This window comes from Equus quagga, chromosome 2 (assembly GCF_021613505.1).
Source record: "Equus quagga isolate Etosha38 chromosome 2, UCLA_HA_Equagga_1.0, whole genome shotgun sequence".
NCBI lineage: Eukaryota > Metazoa > Chordata > Mammalia > Perissodactyla > Equidae > Equus > Equus quagga.
This window is the reverse complement of record NC_060268.1, coordinates 178,690,626-178,708,417: the sequence shown is the minus strand read 5'-3', so window position 1 is coordinate 178,708,417 and position 17,792 is coordinate 178,690,626. Positions and strand designations below refer to the sequence as shown.

Here is a 17,792-nt window from a genome sequence, read left to right as displayed (position 1 = left end):
TTAAAGTAAGCAGATTAAATACTCCAAATAAAAGACAAAGATTGTCGGATTGGGTAAAACAACAACAATATGCTGCTTACAATATGCTGTCCTAAAATATCAGAACAAAGACAAGTTGAAAATAAAGAAAGAGATGCTCCGTGCAGACACTAGTCCACAGAAAGCAGGTGCAGCTGTAGTCCATCGGAAGTCACCTAATCTTCAGGCCCCAATAACACCACTTCCACACATTCTCAGGATGAGATACTGGAGAGGGAGGGACGTGCCCAGTGTCTCCCTCACCCTAATCCAGTGCGCTTTCCAGTGCCGAGAAGGAGGGTTGGCAGCATGGAAGGAGTTGGTGCATGAGGAAAGTGGAAAGCGCCCAGGACAGGCTAAGGAGCTTCGAGGATCCTGGAAGTGAAGGAGAGCCAAGAAACAGAATGTATGGAACAGAGCCATCTTCATGTCAGACAGTGACTCGGGACACGACATATCTACTAAAGATGACTGACACAGACTTGGAAAATGACCATTATTTTCTACCAATACCCTTCACATATGCAGGACATTGCTTTTATGTTTCATCACCTCTCGAGCAGATCAGGGCACCTTGAGTGAAGAACAGATGCCAGTGCCCCAACTCCCCCAAGTGGCTTCCCTGGGACAGATGGTCACAGTCCCCAGGAGGGCATTCACTGGCCATGCACCCCGAGAAGGGGCTCCCAGTGAGAGCCACAAAACTCAGAAAGGGGACTTGCAAGATTCCAGGAAAACTTTCATCAATTAAAAACATATTCTACTTAAGAATTTAAATGAAAAAAGTTATCCCATGATAAAAATAAAAGAACTAATAAAGAATTTCATGAGATAAAATTTCTAAGAACTCATGTAATTTTCACAGAGACACCCTCATGGGAAAAGTCCATTTTTCCCCTATTTCCTCCGTGGGAGACCTTATCTTTTTCTAAAAGTGTAATTTTAGATTAAAAAATCAACCCATATTTCAATTCTCAGTGAGTCAGTTGAGAATCTCAGCTATTACTATCTGATTACAGACCACATCCATACTCCTCGGCTCCAAGGTCGCAGGGTGGGACCAAGGCTGCCCCTGCTGCTCCCTGCTCCCTGCCTCCTGCTTCCAGATGCACATCTCCACTCCAGCCCCTGGGTTCTTGTCTACCAATCCTCTCCTGCCACCTCCACCCTCTCTTTTTCCTTCTTCCTCCCAATCCCATCCTCTCATCTTTCTGCCCCCTCCCTGGAATGTTCCCTCTCAACTTCCACCCACCCCTCAAAGCTCAAAGCCAGTCCTATCTTCTTCCACCAGCCCTTATCTGGTAATTTCAGTCCACTTACCACTTTCTTTGGGTCCTTGTCTTGCCTGCAATCTCTCATCTAGATGCCCAATGATGCAATGATGCATCACCTCATCTGCTATCTATTTTGGGGACCACATACCTGGTTTCCTCTCCTGCAGACAGAAGGCTACACCATTCTCTGTATATTCCTCATGGCCTTGGGCCAGTTCAACCCCACAGGGCACCCAATTAGCACTTAGCATGCTGTCAAGTCAAGTAATCTAATCCACACTACCTTTGCATACATGTTAAAATACATATATATTAAAATACTACACCTGACAATAACATCCACAAAGATTTCATCATCTAAAGAGGACATGGGGAAGCACTGAAGGTTGCTTTCTCGGTAAGAACTTAATAAACATCAGGCCACCTGCCTGCACAGATGTTTAAATTACCACAATTTTTTTCCCCAAGAATAGCCCTCCTGGCCACTCCCACACAGGCATCGGCTCCCTACTCACTGTGGACACACAAGCTTCTGGCACCTGTCTGCCTCCATCCACAGAGGTGTGCAAAAGGCAGCGAAAGTTCAGGCAAGAAGGCAGGGAGGAAAGTGTCGGAGCCACTGCAGAAGCAGAAGTCTTGTGCCCAAAGAGAAACAAGCAGGAGAAATTGCAACACAGAAATGCCCCCAGAAAGAACGAAGGAAGGAGCAGGCCTGGAGGAAGATGAGGAAGCCAGTTCATGGGCAGGGGGCAAAGAGGAGGCTGAGGCCAGGCCTGGAGATGAGCCCTTGGGTTAGGTGAAGCAGCCCAGGCAGGGCCATCCCTAGGGCGGGAAGAGGAAAAGAGGAATGGAAAGGCCTCTGGAGGACTGGGGTGCAGTAAAAAAAGCCAGGGCGCCACAGTGTCGCAGCATGCACACCCTGCAGAGACCCGGCCCCACACCATCAGGAGGGACTCTGCCTCAGGCCTTGAATTCCAAGGTTCCTGCAGAGGTTTACACTGGGACCTCTGCTTCCTGAGTCTTTGTTTTTCCTTAATGCATCTTTGCTGATCGTTTTGGTTGAACTTTTTCATGTCCCTTGATGTCAAGTAGCTCTCAGTTTACCAGCATCTCATTGGATACTGATTTGACACAACCAACATGTCCCTCCGTGTCAATACGAAGGGCTATCTCTTCACACTGTGTGGGGAAACGAAGCAGGTAACAACACTGGCCACGTATTTACATCAGCTTATTTTAAAACACACATATAATCCATATAGGAACAAAAAGAATTCAGAAATGATCGGGACAGAGGGCCGACAGTGAGTCATCTCTGACTGGTAGATCTATGTGTGTTATTTTACCATACTTTATTCTTTTCTCTTACCTATCTTTGAGAAGCAATCAAACTTAAGAAATGAAATTTTCACTTAAAAATAGTCCTCCTACAGTTTTTCCTGGCTCAAGATTCTGTGAGAGGCAAAGTCTTAATAACGAATCACAAAGAACACTCAGCTGCCCGTTGCCCCGAGGGCATCTCTGGCTGCAGTAGGAAGGTGGAAAACTACAAAGGTTAAGTGCCTGACACACACATAGTAGACACTCCCCAAGGGGAAATGTCAGTAAATGAATCATATCACCTGGAGCTAACCGACATACTGCTGAACCAGTGGTCTGTCCTCACGTCCACTCTATGGACCTGGAAAAATAAAGCGGTAGAAAGGAGAGGGGCTAACTGGTAAACCACATAAGTCAGCAAGGTGACTGCCAGGGAGAATGGATCCACAAAGCTACTCCTCTGAAGGATGCACTGACGGGAACACATCTGCCAAATGACCTACCCATGAACTACCACAAGACGATTACGCCGACAAATGACAGTAGGAACAGTATTTTTTTCCATCTTAATATAAAATCAATCATTTAAATGAAAAACAATGAAAGGATTTGGCAGTCACCTAATTTCTCGGACATAGCAACTCTGCATCTTTGCATTTAATCTTGAGTGGTGACCATACAAAATGTGTAAGGTCACAACGTGTATTTCTTGGAATTCAATGAAAACACCATTTTCAAAAATTAATTACACTTTTGTTATGTTTTACATAATCAGACGATGAGGACTGTTGTCCTATCTGAATCATTAAACTAGAGAGAAGACAATTTATGATAAAAAAAAAGAATGAGAGTCTCTGACTAAGACTCAATTACTGTATCTAAAGGTTACACAGGCAAGAATAAAACCTGCTTTGTTTTAATAAGATACGCCTTTTATAACCCTTTTTTTTCCCCTTTACGTCTTCCCTAATTCAATGTACCATATTGAATGTATAGGATTTCCCCAGGGAAAAATAATTCTACTTGAATTATAAAAAGTGTCACATTCACAGTTCATGGAGAATAATACTGCTCAGCTTCTCATCAAAATTATACTGTCTGCCACAGGATTCTAAATAAAGCCAGTGGAATGTACAAACTTACTACTGACTCGGGATGTCATGGGAAAAGCATGGGGGCCCAAAAAATGGGAAATCAGGGCTGCACCTCCCTCACAGGACCACTCTGTTCCTGGGCAAATTCCTGAAAAAATGCCAGGGTGGCTTTCCCACTCCCCACTTCCCTGAGGCCCCAATGTTAACTACGTGCTTGCTTTTGAAATTCGACTTCACATAAAGTCCATGATTTCATCAAAACACCCCACCATAAAGTTCTGCAAAATAGTTAATGGAGTTGATGATTTTTTAAGCTCACGTATGAAATATTCCTGTTTCACACTTGCTAATGCTATAGCCCTACCCAACACATTTCTCAGTAAAATTCTTCCCGGCCATATTTAAGGTCTAGTCTCCTCTTGGGCCTCAGCTGGGGCTACTTGGCATGCCAGCTGGAACACCAATCCTAAATGAAGGCTTTAACGACCCCTTCCATCAGCCCTGTAGACAGGTCCAGAGCTGCAGAACCCATTTCACAAAGTCACAAATATGCATGGACTTCAGCTACATTGACAAATATCACGGCAGCTCTCCTGCAAGCCGCCCTCAGCCCTCTCTCTCCACTCTCTGCAGTACGAAGCCCCTGCTTCTCTTTCCAACTTCCTTGAGACTTTTCCTTTCAGCTTGGTCTCTCTTTTACAGTAAGAAGGTTAATTAGGGTTCTTTCTGAGGATTGCTATGAGAGCCTTGAAGAAAAAGACAGTCACCCCGTGTCCTCTAGGATTATAAACAATAAGAAAAATCAAGCCTGTGACTTTTGCTGGCCATTTTGCCCCTCGAATAGAGAGAAGAAACTACTGAGCCAAAAGAGAGGATGCCTTTTAACCTCTGGACACCGTCATGCCTATCTAACGTCTTAGACTCCCCAACGACATCAATTATTTTCCTTCTTTCTGAAGCTAATTTGAGTTGGGTTTATGCAATTAGATTACTATAGCTTTAGAGTAAGACCTGAAGTCAAGTAGTGTCAGTCCTCTGACTTTGTTCTCCTTCAGTATTGTGTGCACTATTCTGGGTCTTCTGCTTCTCTATAGAAACTTTCAAATCAACTTGTCAATATCCACAAGGTAACTTGCTGCGATTTTGATTTAGATTGCACTGAATCTATAGATCAAGTTGGGAAGATCTCACATCTTAACAATATTGAATCTTCTTATCCATAAACTGGAAAATCTTTCCATTTATTTAGATCTTGTTTGAGGTTCACGCAATTTACAGTCAAGAGGCCTCAATGCCATGGAAACTCAAAATATATAAAGGATCTACAAAAAGCCACAGGAAATGCATTCATAAGCATCAACCCACAAGCGCGGTGGATGTAAGGCGCTGTAGACCCTGTATCTTCAGGTCATTTGAGAAGACCCTCTTTTAGACTGGTCATCACCAAACCCCCTCATCTTTCCTAGAACTGAATCTCTCTGAAGGGGCTCCACGGGGCAGCTGCAATTTGAAGATCCCAGAGAAGAGCCACTGGAGGTGAGATATAAATGTTTGTATCAATGGTTCAGCTATGAAAACACACAGACTTTACATGATTATGTTCTCTGCCCACCTCTTTAGAAAGCTTTTTCATTATTATTTTTAATGGACACCATCGTGGCACTGGGAGGATCATAAGAGATAACGTGCATCAAAACACTGTGATCAGTGAGAGCCCTGCACAAATATAAGGGATTAGGATTAATGCATGCTCCACAATCCATCTGGACAGAAGCAGCAGCAAAGTTCTCTCTGAACCATATGAGAGTCTGGGTTTGCTATTTAACTCCACTGTATTACGTAACCAAGCATCCAATAGCAATAAGCTCTTTATCTGCGCACACACACACTGACAGCCAATCAGCCAGCATGCACCAGTAAGTCACCACCAGACAAGGGGTGGAAACAGGACAAGGAAATGAGACCCCAGCCCTAAAAGAGGGTAGTTAAAAATGGCAGGTGGAAACACATGAAGGGATACCCAAAATGTGCGACGAGAAGTAAATAAGGATATTTCGGCACACTACAGCTACACAGGGACAGGTCTCCCAACACGGAGAGAGGCCGTTACTAACACAGCAGCTCCTGGAAGGAAGTAACTTTCAAGCAGGGTCTCAGGAGAAGCCCACCCTCATGTCTACACATTCTACAGTCTTCACCTGCTTCTTTCTTAAAGATGTCTCCATCCACGCAGGTGCTTACAGCAAAGATTTGGGAAGTGATCATGACACCTCCCTTCCTCTTCCTCACCTTCCACTCAGAACCAGCACCACAGCTTGTAAATTATACCAGCAAGTCTCCATCACATTCTCAAAGCTCTTCACCAATGGTTCTCAATCAGGGCGGATTTTGCCCTCCCACTCCACCCCAGGGGACACTTGGCAATGCGTGGAGACATTTTTGGTTGTCACACTAGGGGATGCACCTAGTGCGTAGAGCAAGCAATTCTGCTAAACATCCTACCGTGCACAAGACAGCCCCACATCCAAGAATTATCAGCCCAAATGTCAATGGTGCCCTAGCCCCAGTCCCATGCTCTTACCTGGGTTCCCTGACAGCCTTTCACCCCACTGCTTCCTCTCTCAGCGGCCCCAATCCCTTCTGCAGACAGCAGCCAAATGACCCTTTGGAAAGCCAACTCTGAGCTGATCGAGCCCTCTCCAGTGGCTTCCACAGATCCTGAACAGACCCACAGGGCTCTGCCGGATACACCCAGACTTGGCTCTCCATTCCCTGCCCACAGTCCTCGCTTTCTCGTTGCCCACCACATCCAACCACAAACACTAATCTTGTAATTTCTGGAAAGCAACAAATGCCCTCCTGTCTGCTGCCCCTACCTGCAGCTTCCCCGACCTCGTGCATTCTTTACCCAGCTCCTCCTTGAGACCTTCCTTGAACCCCAAACTATGCCCAATCCCCCTGATTCCCTGACATACCTAGCCACTCTATCCCTCACATTTCCTTAAAAAGACTTACTACAACCTGCAACTAGAGATTTATGGCTGTGATTTGCTTAAAATCACTTATTACGATTATAAAACTATATATTTATGGGTGTGTTTATTTGGTTAATATTGGTCTCAGCCACTCAAATGTAATCACCATGAGAACAGAGAACACATCTGTATTATTCATGCTGTATGCCCAGCACCTAGCACAGTGCCTGGCACACAGCAGAATGAGTATATTATTGAATGAATGTTTTAAATAAGTGAACAAATAAACAAATGATGAGGTGCTAGGGATCCACCTGTCTATGAGAGCTGCTCACCCCCACAGAACACTGAATAAATCCCCACAAGGACAGAGGAAGGAGAAAAGGATCAGAGGGCCCCTTGCCTTTTGGCAGGGGGCAGGCCCCGAGGTGGAAGGCACAGATGTGGAAGGGGAGCTTGAGAGACCTCTGAAGGTCAAGGTCAGGGGTACGGAGAACGAAATCCCTCCAGGTTCCTGAGCACTGAAGCCACAAACTCAAAGGCGTGCTTTTCACTAATGAGCCTCACTAAGGGGGCAGTACAGAGCAGACAGCTAGGAAGCTCCTGGAATTCTGCAATCCCAAATTACAAGCTTGTCCTCTGACACAGGAAGGAACGGGGACTAATCATCAAGGAGGATATCTGTCACAAAATTAAAGGAAAGATGAACGCTACCAACTACTTCTCAATGACATCATTCGTTGCAGGCTTAAAATGCTAAGAGCAAAACCTTAGCATTCAACAATGGAAAAGTTAACATGACGAAAAATCTTGTCATTAAGCAAATGAATGCACCTCAATTCAGGTGCACATTCTGAACTGGCATACAGCCATTACAGTTATAATTATGACTACTCCTTAATATGGAAAGGCGCTTGTAATATAAGGATAAAAAAGCAGGGGCTGGCCCCGTGGCCGAGTGGTTAAGTTCGCGCGCTCCGCTGCAGGCAGCCCAGTGTTTCGTTGGTTCGAATCCTGGGCGCGGACATGGCACTGCTCATCAAACCACGCTGAGGCAGCGTCCCACATGCCACAACTAAGAAGGATCCACAACAAAGAATATACAACTATGTACCGGGGGGCTTTGGGGAGAAAAAGGAAAAAAATAATAAAATCTTTAAAAAAAAAAAAAAAAGGCAGTAAATCAGCAGCCAGCCTGGTGGCGTAGCAGGTTTGTGTGCTCTGCTGTGGCAGCCCGGAGTTCACCAGTTTGCATCCCACACGCAGACCTGAGCACATCTTATCAAGCCATGCTGTGGTGGCAGGTGTCCCACATATAAAGTAGAGAAAGATGGGCACATATGTTAGCTCAGGGCCAATCTTCCTCAGCAACAAGAGGAGGACTGGCAGCAGACGTTAGCTGAAGGGCTAATCTTCCTCAAAAGAAAAAAAGCAGTAAATCAAAAGTCGTCTAGAGCCAGTCCCAGGGGCCTAATGGTCAAGTTCCGTGTGCTCAGCTTTAGCAGCCAGGCTTCAGTTTCCAAGCACAGACCTATACCACTTGTCAGTTTCCATGCTGTGGTGGCAGCTCACGTACAAAATAAAAGAAGATTGGCAACGGATGTTAGCTGAGGGCAAATCTTCCTCAGAAAAAAGAATTTTTTTTTACAAGTTATCTATATTGCAATGGTAAAAATTCTCATGCACATGCACTAGAACTGGTAGAAAACCAATAGAAATATTTGGCTTGCTGAGGGAGAGTGGTGAGACAGAAATGATACTCATTTCTGGTACTGTTGCATTTCTGCTACTGTTGCAATGCACCATGCAATACGAATGAAGATAGAGAAGTGGCCAAGGAAATACACATCCGAGAGGCTTCAGATAATGTCTTGCCTGTGTGGGTAGTCTCTCTCCCAGAAAAGAGGGCAAGAAGAGGCCTAGGGAAGCAGCCAAGAAGATTGTGGAACTCCCCAAAGGAACTGTGGCCAGAAGACAGACCCCAGAAATCTAGTGCTGGGCAAACGCTCTCCAAATTATAAATTGTTAGGCACAGTGTCTGGTGAGTCCAAATCTCTCAGCCAGGCTGTTGAACCCTCTGCAGAGCATAGAAGGCACGGACCAGCAAGCACTATAAAGAAATTGGAAGCATTTTGTGCCACAGGTTTACTAAGAGCAAGCCATATAATATTTTCTTCACTTTTTTTGTCATTGCTTCTTATTTTTTGACATGAGTCGTGACTTCACTTGCAAGTGTCTCACCATCTGTGTGTAGGGAAAATTTGTGAAATCTGACTAGCCCAAAACATCAGGCACCTGAAAGTTTGCAGTCCAGGTGAAGCCAGTCCCTAAGCGAACACCTGCACCAGCCGAGATTCCTGTGGGCCCTGCTCTCCCCTCACAACTAGTGTTCACACAGCAACCAGAATGCTCTCTACACTAGGTCAACCTTGGCCACTCCGAACTCAAAATGTGGCCCAGGGACCAGCAGCATCTGCATTAAATAGGACCTGATTAGAAACAACAATTCTTGTGCCCCCTCCCCAGAATTACTGAGTGAGAATCTGCATTTTAACAAGATCTCCAGGTGACTCGCATGCGCACACTGAGGTCTGAGAAGCATGGGTCTATAGCTCCTTGTGTGCCCAGCTGACTATGGACGCCTGGCTGAGGGCCTCCTTCCTCTCCAGCCCTTCTTCAACCGCCGGCCTGGGTGCCTTCGGCATCCATGTTGATGTCCACACTGACGTCTACTGTAGGTCAAACTGTGTCCCAGAAAAAGATACGTTCAAATCCTAACCTCTGGTACTCGCGAATGTGTCCTTATTCGGAAACAGGGTCTTTGCAGACATAATTAAGTTAACATCAGGTCATAGTGGAGTAGAGTGGACCCTAAATTCAACATGACTGATGTCCTATAAGAAGAGGAGCAGAGATACAAAGACACAGACACACAGAGAGAACAGCATGTGAAGATGGGGACAGCTATAGGAGTGATATGGCAACAAGCCACGGAACACCAAGGACTGCCAGCAGCCACCAGAAGCGAGGAGAAAGACACAGATCAGACTCTCCTGGAGCCCTGTTATGGAGTCAATGTCTGTGTCCTTCCAAAATTTATACATTGAAACCCTACCCTTCCCTGTGATGGAATTAGGGGGCGGGATCTTTGGGAGGTGATTAGGATTAGATGAGGTCATGAGGGTGGGGCTCTCGCGGTAGGATTAGTGCCTTTATAAGGATCACAAGAGAGCTTGCTTCTTGTCTCTGCTCTCCACCACATGAGGATGAAATGAGAAGCTGGCCGGAAGAAGGCTCTTAGCAGAATCCAACCATGCTGGCACCCTGATCTCAGACTTCCAGGCTCCGGAACTGCGAGAAAGAAATTTCTGTCACTTATAAGTCTATGGTGTTCTGTGCCAGCAGCCTGAGCTGACTAAGCCAGGCACCCAGAAGGAACCATGAGAACAGATTTCTGTATTAAGCTACCAAATTTGTGGCACTTTGTTCCAACAGTCCTAGGAGACTAATATCTCAGCCAAGCTTGGCTTGCTCTCCACTTCCTGTAGTCAAGGACCTCCCTCTTCTCTCTGTGTTAGCAGAAGAACTCTCCAGAAGGCCTGGCCTGTTGCTGATTCTCAATCAAGTGTAGGCATTCCCTTCATGGCTGGCTTCCCCTGAGCTGCCAGCCCTCAGCTCCCAGATATTCCGGTTCAACAAGTCTTCCCCCAACACAGGTAACATGACCTGGAAGGTTGCCATCCAAACCTTCTCATCCTTGTCCACATGAATGATGAGAGATTTGCAAGCCAAACCCTGACTCGTGTCTATGGCATTCTTTGATCAAATAACAGTCAACAACCTCTCACCTAACCTCAAAAAAAAAAGGAAAGAAAGCAAAGAAAATATTTTATTGTTTGCTCTTAGTACACCTTTCTGGCTCAAATGCGCCCCAGTTCCTTTAATCTGCATGCTGGTCTATGATGGTCCCCACATCTCACAGGCTGGTTTCCTCAGGGCTCAGATGATTCTGGGCTGAAGGAGCCAGACTCGGTGGAGCTCTCGTCTCCTTGCCTGATTTGGCCACTGATTCCATGCCAAGAGAAGCCAAGGTTACGTAAGCAGCTGGCCTCTGAGGACCAAATGGCTCCCTAGCCATAAGACACTGCAGTTGAATCACTCAGTCCACAAAGTGCAGAATGAAATGGAATCACAGAACCAGGGCTCCACGGAGGGCCAACGCCAGGCAATTGCATTGAACACAGCAGCCCAGATGAAAGGTACATATGGTCCACGGGTCAGGGTCATGACTAACAGCTCTGCTCATGACTTTCATAGGATGTCAGAGCACTCGGAAATCTGGATGCGTCACAGCAAACCAGATGGAACGAGGTCTTCACCATAGAGAGAGGGGTCAGCTGAGGAGGCTTATTAAAGCACTGTTCATGGAAATGAAAAACAGAAACCATGTAAGTGCCCTAAAAAAGAAAATCGGTTAGCAAGTTATGATACCACCATGAAGTAAGATGTAACCTTAAAAAATAAGTTCTTGAAAAATGTCAAAAGACGCAGGGAAATATATGTGGAACAGCAAAAGTTGTAAAAGTATGTATAGATCCACACACATACCAATAAATGTAAATATATAAGTAGATATATATCATATACCTGTATATATCATAAATATGATGACTCAGGAAAAAAGGCACAGAATTATAAAGACAGAAATGCTAACAGTGTAATCTATGGGAGGTGAGATGATAGAGATTCTTATTTTTCTTAATTAATTTTTTGGCTTTTTCATTTTTCTAACAAGATGACATATTACATTTAAAACTGAAGGCAAGGACACAATGGATGCCTGTTTTGTTGAAGGCAATGGATAAGACCCTGCCTCCTCATGGAAACTGTGGACGCAGCCCTCGAGGTGCAGAACGCCCGGCCGGGAAGTCAGGGCGAGTGGGGAGCTGCTGTGGCTGTAAGTGAGCCCTGGGCAGGTCAAAAGCACCCAGGAAACCTGACTTCCTCATCTGCAAGGAAATCACGTTATTTCTGATCCTTATTTGTCATCATCCCTAATACATTCAGACAGTTTTTCCTGAGGACAAAACAATCTTAAACTTACAAATGTGTGAGAGACAGTGTGAACCCCAGATGATAGCTAAGAAATAGACAAAAAGGGGCAAAAACTTCTGATAAGGAAGAATTTTGGATAAGATATGAAGGAAGTAAGTACAGTTCATTCCAAGTCAGGATACTATTTTTAAGAAAATGAACACTGTGCTTCTTGGAAGGCAAAACTCACCCAAAACTGTATTTACTGTGATTACAGTATAGCTTATTTCTAGTACCTTCTGGAGAAGGCCAGACAGAAACGGCACCATGAGATGGTTAGAATGGCAAGAGACAGGGAAAGAGACAGGGACAGCCCCCAGAAGGAAGACAAAGCCCCCTGCAGCTGTGCCAACCTCAGCTGGGGACCCTCATCCCAGTGCAGTCCACACGCCAGCAGGAGGTCACCAAGCGCCAGACACCCACGGCTTCATAAGACACAGGAAGACACACAGAAAACCATGAAGATTTTCATAGTGAACTGAACAGAAGAAACGGTGAAAGAAATCTAAAGAATGATAAAGAGCAGTGTTTTCCAAATGTGGGTTGAGATACATTAGCTGTTCCGGAAATAAATTTAGTGCCTGTCAACGAACAATTTTTTTAGTCAAATACTTTAGTTCAGAATAGACTAAAAGGTACTAGAATAGAATAGAAAATGCCAGAGCACATCACATGGAATAAGGGTAAGAACTTTTTCATGAAACAGATTTCAGCTTCATAAACAGAGCACATACATACACCAAGAATCTATCATACATACACACACACACGCACACACACACACACACACACACACACCCCAAGAATTTATTTCTTACTGTGGATCATGGTCAAAGTTTCCTGCTACAGAAAGTTCTGGAATCCTCAGGCCCAAACTAAACAGCAGACTATGCCAAGGTCACAGGGTAGTTTTTTCCAGGCTTATCACACAGAATTGGTAGTAATATTTGTGGTCCTGAGTGAAAACGTCAATATCTGTGATAACTCTGATTGCAAAGCCCCAAATGCCCCAAATCTAACATTGCAAGTGATGAGTGGTCAACAAACACAACCACCTGCTGCCCACACAGCAGGGCCACCACCAAGACCTCCTCCTCCAAGAAGGCTTTGTGACCAGCCCCATGGAACTCCCTTTACCCCCACTTTAGACACACTCAATTTTTGTGGCATATTTTCGATGTTTTTATTTATTTATTTTTAAAGATTGGCACCTGAGCTAACATTTGTTGCCAGTCTTCTTGTTTTTTCCTTCTTCTTCTTCTCCCCAAAGCCCCCTAGTACATAGTTGTATATTCCAGTTGTAGGTCCTTCTGGTTGAGCCATGTGGGACGCTGCCTCAGCATGGCCTGATGGAAGGGTGCCATGTCCACACCCAGGATCCGAACTGGCGAACCCCAGAGCTGCTGAAGCAGAACATGCAAACTTAACCACTTGGCCAAAGGGCCAGTCCCTGTCAATGTTTTCAAATTGCTCTTCGCATGAACACAGACAACACTTAGATGGAAAGCTCCACAAGGAATGTTTATGCCTCACAACCTCACAGCATCTGGTACAGAGCTGTGTCCAGCAGTGAGGAGGACGAGCATGGGTCCTGTCTCCAAACACCATCAGCTAGCTGGTGCTGAGCAACACTCTCTAGAGATGCTGAATGGAAGAGTGGGCGCCCCAGGCTTAATTCACCACTCTGCCCCATCCTGGCTGTGTGGGTTGGGCCACATAATTAATATCTCAAGGTGTCTTCATCTAAAAGCAATGATAGTACCTATTTCAAAGGGTTACTGTAAGGATCAGAGAAGTGGATAAATATACAGCACTTGGAAGAGTAAGTGGTCAATAAATATCAGCCGTCGCGATTCTGCACTTGGAGCTCACGTTTCTATCAACCATTGGCATGGGGAATTAATCCTCAGGAAGCTTCCAAACACCGAGGTGTTTGGCGTTCTCTAGGGGAGGCACTCTACTTGTGTCACTAAGAATTAACAGCTAGGACAGCTGGCTGGGTTCACTATGAAGATTTCTGAATGGCAGAAACTGGAATCTGACCCATTTCTCCAGGCAGCTGGAGAACATCACAGCTTTCTGAGAAAAAGAAAGCCATTGCAAGATGTGAGTTTTAGGAAAACACTGAAATACAGTCAGGAAACAAGAAAGGGCAGGTACAGCACTGAGGGTGTCGGGAGTAGAGTTAAGAGACTTTCTGCAATAATTTTAGCAAGAGTAACTGAGGGTCCCTGAACAAACCCAGTGGCTCATGCTATCACAGCTGAGGTGACCAAAGGGAAAAGAAGGCAATGGAAGAAAGTGACCAGGTCTGGTTTTGAGATGCCACATCTGAGGTGGGTCTTATGTGGGAGGCAGACCGTGATCACATGGCATAGACCAGAGAAGAGAGCCAAGGGCACTGGCAATAGACACAAGGACCCTCTCATGGGGTGGGAAAGAGAGAGAGAAGCATGATGGCAAAGAAGGATCCCAAAAGCACTTGTTGAATTTTGATAATGTCTGGGCATGGCTGTAGGCAGAGGGAAGGGGCAACCTGAGGTGAAGACAGAAGGTTCCAGACTGAGAGGAAAGTGCAAGGGATTGTTCATGACCGCAGAAGAAGGGGAGGTTGGGGGAGACCTCAGCACAGGTGGAAGGTGTGTTTCAGGTTGTAGGATGGACTTCTCTTCTTCACAGGAAAGTGAGAAAGAAAAGGTGATGCTGGACAGATCCCAGAGGATCTTCTCAGTAAAGCAAACAGACCAACATCATTTGCTAAAGGTGGGGTTGCACGGGTGATAAGCCTCAAGCTTGAGAAGCTGCCAGAAATAGCTGCTAAGGTAAATTCAACCAGGAATTTTAAAACATGTTTTTGAATAAAATGGTACAGTTGCTGTGGAAAATGGTATGGTAATTCCTCAAAAAAATCGGACATATGGGGCCCGCCCCGTGGCCGAGTAGTTAAGTTCACGTGCTCCGCTTTGGCGGCCCAGGGTTTCACCGGTTCGAATCCTGGGCGCAGACATGGCACCGCTCATCAGGCCATGCTGAGGCAGCATCCCACATGAGACAATTAGAAGGACCCGCAACTAAAAATACACAACTATGTACCAGGGGACTTTGGGGAGAAAAAGGAGAAGTAAACTCTTTAAAAAAGAATCAGACATAGAATTACCATAGGACCCAGCAGTTCTACTTTTGGTATATATCCAAAAGAAGTGGAAACAGGACTTGAACAGTTACTCGTACACTTACGTTCACAGCAGCATTACTCACAAGTGTCCATCAATGGACACACGAACAAACAAGGCGTGGCAGGAACATACCAGGGAATACTATTCTGCCTTAAAAAGGAAGGAAATTCTGACACAGGCTATAACATGGACGAATTCTGAAGACATTATACTAAGTGAAATAAGCCAGTCACAAAAGTCCAAATTCTGTATGATTCCACTTACATGAAGAACCCAGAATGGGCAAATTCATAGAGACAGAAAGTAGAATAGTGGGTGCCAGGGGCTGACGAAAGGGAGGAATAGGGAGTTACTGTGCAATGAGTACAGAGTTTCTGTTTGGGAAGATGAAAAAGTTTTGGAGATGGCTGGTGGCGATGGTTGCACAACAATGTGAATGTACTTAATGCTACAGAACTATACACTTAAAATAGTTAAAACGGTAAATTTTAATGCTATTTACCATAATCAAAAATTTTTTTAAAGGATTTGGCAGCATCCCTGAGGTTAGGGGGCATTAACTGAGGGATAGTATAGGGGCACCTTGATAAGTCTGTCTCCAGGAACACATGGATGCCCTCGAGCAGGATCCAGACGGGGAGGTGACTAGAGGCCACCTGGCAGAAGAGTGGAGGAAGGCATTGCCCACACGTTCGCTATGGTTCCCTCTCCTATTTACCAAAAACTTACCCAAGTATTCTCCCATTTGTGTGTTTGCTCGCTTAAATTAAATGACCCTGGTAAAAACTTTGTCACTAAGTCAAATGGAAAGAGGCACTGTTGAAACTCTACTTTGATGCCGTGTTTATCCCACAGTCAATTACTATCCGAAACTCCTGCCTCTCCCTTAGTTGAGGCATAAAATGCCACGGCTGACTCGAATCTGCAAGGTGGACGTAAGAGACGGCTTCAGTTAGGAGAAGGTGACCGCAGGGTGTGACCCTCTCAGACAGAGCAACTACCTCCCACGCTCCAGAATGCATCAGGTCACCTGAATAAGGCCAACAAGACACGAGGGCATGCTGACCTCCTAATCACAAATGAGGGCACACAGGTCATCTCAAAAATCAAAGCAGCCAACAAGGGCTTGGAGAAACAATGTTTAACCCCTCGGAAACGCCACAGTCTTTTTCATATTTTCTCTACGTAAGACGATCAACCACTGTATTTCCATCTCAACAGAGAGACCCTTACAGAGTTAAAATAACACAAAAACCAGGGTGAAGCTCAGATGCTGAGACAGCATCTATTGTGAAAGAACAAAACACAAAAGTAGCAGCAAGGGAGGCAACATTTCAAAGAAAACTCAGTCCTCTGACTCGCAGAGTAAGGTTTGCATCAATGCGTGAACGCCACTGAACTCACTCGAGTCTTATAATAAACACCCACCAAAGGAAGGCCTTCCAAGTCTGCAGTCACTGAATGATTGACACCGAGGGGAGTGGGCAGACACAAGTCAAGCCCAATCAAATTGAATAATGTAAGGGTATATTTAGAAATCTAAAATTACCTCTGGGCTCAAAACTTCCTGTAATTTTTATCTATTCTTACACTACCCACGTCTGTAAGAAGCCACAGGATTTTAGTCGTAAACGTCCTGAACACGCTGCTAATTTTAACCTTGGAACAATAAGGGAGCTTTAGGCAATATCAAGTTGCCAAAATAACTAACTTAAAACTTTAATATACACACCACATAGCTTTCTCTATAGATCATCAGTTTTTTACAACAAATTCACATAAAGATCCAGAAATTATACTGAAGAATCCAGCAGCCCTGCCAGCCAGCTGCATCCCTCAGAGATGAAAGGGATGTTATGACTTTATTCAGTTTTCGTTATGCTGGTTCCCCAGGTCACAGCAACCACGAGACACGCCTGAGCACACAGACATCTTTGTTCCAGACTGAAGGCTAAGCTTTAAAGCTGGAAAATCACTTTCCCAAAACACTTTTAAGACAATAGCCATAAAGACGTTTTCTGAAATTATACATTAAAAAAACATTAAAAGAGAAAAGTAAGAATTGAGGCGGCCACAATGAGTAGTAGAGTGAAAGCCGCAAGTCAATCATTTGGAAGATTCTTGTTCTTTGATGGAATTAGCACAGGCAGCAAACTGCAAATTGTACCCTCCTTCTGCAGTAAGTCAGCCCCACAGAAACTGCTAGAAGAGGGATGCTCGAGAGTGTGCAGGTCCTGGGGCTGCTCTACGCTCCCGCCCCTGGCACCTCCACGCCAGGAGTGTCCTCAAGAACACTCAGACCCCGCTTGAGATGAAGGTGTCTTCCTGCCAAAGGGCCTCAGGGCAAGAAGAGTAATGAAAGGTGGCGAGGAGAGCAGGAACACAGGAAGGTTGGACCCCTCGCTGTTCTGCAAAAAACACACTGAAGGACAAGGATGTATCACCGTTTCCACAGCATAGCCTGAGGTGTCACTGATGCCTGCGGCACCTACAGCCTCAGCCTCCCACATAAGCTCAGGTACCAAGACACGCTGACAAGTGACGGGTAAAATATTCCTCTCATCGATTTCCCCACACTTACGCAAAGCAAATTCAGAACCTCTCCTCGCAAGGAGCAAAGACATAGCGATGACAGCATTTAAGGGCACCTACAGAGAAACCAAAATCCATTTCATTACACAGGGAGCAGGAATACGTTCATCACAAAAGCAACTCCTGGCCTTCTGCTCAAGTTCAGGCTTCGCGTGTTGTCAGTCCCCGCTTCACTCAGCGCGCGCACAGAGCCCAGCCTCGAACAGACGGCCTGGAGCGTGGTTGGTGCTGCTGCAAACGAGGGCCTAC

At 45.3% G+C, this 17,792-nt stretch overlaps 1 protein-coding gene across 2 annotated transcripts in view; it reads right to left on the bottom strand.

Moving 5' to 3' along the window:
- Positions 1 to 17,792, bottom strand: part of DOCK1 (dedicator of cytokinesis 1) — a 502,522-nt gene that overhangs the window by 357,003 nt on the left and 127,727 nt on the right. The gene's annotated exons all lie outside the window — the stretch shown is intronic.